Source organism: Acanthisitta chloris, unplaced genomic scaffold, assembly GCF_000695815.1.
Source record: "Acanthisitta chloris isolate BGI_N310 unplaced genomic scaffold, ASM69581v1 scaffold5830, whole genome shotgun sequence".
In the NCBI taxonomy this organism is placed as follows: Eukaryota; Metazoa; Chordata; class Aves; order Passeriformes; family Acanthisittidae; genus Acanthisitta; species Acanthisitta chloris.
Genome location: NW_008649911.1, coordinates 44,113 through 45,423, shown reverse-complemented (window position 1 = coordinate 45,423; position 1,311 = coordinate 44,113). Strand labels below are relative to the sequence as shown.

The window sequence follows — 1,311 nt, the reverse complement described above, 5'->3', positions numbered from 1 at the left end:
AGAAGGGAACTGGTGCCAACCCTTCCCTGGAGTGTGCAGGGCCAGCGTGGGTGGATGTGTTGGGAGGGCAGCGAGGAGAGGGCTCTGTGCTGCCTGGGGAGGACAGCAGGGATGGGAGCATTTGGAATAACAACATCTGCAGGCAGAAATCCTTACTCAGCACAAGCTAACAGATACTTGCTCACGTAACAGCTCCGAAACCATGAGTCATAGCAGCTTTTGTACTTCTGGAACATTTCATATGACAACCAAGACAGAAACCTCCTTGGTGCTCCTTATCTCTGCTCCTGATCTCCTGGACCTCATCCTGTCAGTGAGGAACTCCTGATCTGGGTTCAGTGTCACAGTCCCAGTCAGGGTGTAAAAGAGGTAAAAGACCAGGCTCAGGACCCTCCCTGTACGACCCAACTCCACAAAACACTGTGTCCTCAAAATAGTCCTCAGGGGATGGGCAGAGACACCAAGTTGGGTTGAGTGTGGATCTGCCTGAGGGTAGGAAAGCTCTGCAGAGAGACCTGGGCAGACTCATTCATGGGCTGAGGACAACTGCAGGAGGGTCAATCAGGCTCAGTGCTGGTCCTGCCCTTGGGACACAACAACCCCCACAGAGCTCCAGGCTGGGGGAGGAGAGGCTGGGAGAGGCTGGAGAGGGGTTGGTCACAAAGGGACTTGGCAGTGCTGGTGGCAGCAGCTCAGTGTGAGCCAACAGTGTGACCAGGTGGCCAAGGAGGCCAAGGGCATCTTGGCCTGGAGCAAGGACAGTGTGGCAGCTCCATGTTATCCACTCCTATAGTCACAATATTTCCAGCACTTTCATTTAGGATCCTCTGCTTTCCACACTGAAGTTGTCACAGTTCCATCAGTTCATGCTTAAATGTTTTATACTTAAACAGCAGCAGAAGGCACTGCAAAACAGAGTTAGCATCAATCCTTCCAATCAACAGGGGAGAAATTCTTTGTCTGAGTTTGTAAATGGCTCAAACACCACATGCTGGGACCTTCGGTTTGAGAGGAAAACATCTTTTGAGGGATGCTCTGGAGACAGAATGGCAAAAAGGCATCCCTGCCCATGGCAGGAAGTGGCACTGGGTGGGCTTGAAGGTCCCTTCCATCCCAAACCATTCCAGGATTCTGAAGCCCCTCTGCCCTGCAGCCAGACTGGGAGAGCTGGGGGTGTCCAGCCTGGAGAAGAGAAGCTCCAGGGAGACCTCAGAGCCCCTTCCAGTGCCTAAAGGGGCTCCAAGAGAGCAGCAGAGGGACTTGGAACAAGCTAATTATTAAGAAGAAAACAAGAAAATCACTCTAGCTTAG

At 52.4% G+C, this 1,311-nt stretch overlaps 1 protein-coding gene across 1 annotated transcript in view; it reads right to left on the bottom strand.

The window, feature by feature from the left end:
• The window catches only part of PKP1 (plakophilin 1), a gene marked incomplete at its 5' end in the record, with an annotated part of 47,787 nt that overhangs the window by 3,503 nt on the left and 42,973 nt on the right, over positions 1-1,311 (bottom strand). The gene's annotated exons all lie outside the window — the stretch shown is intronic.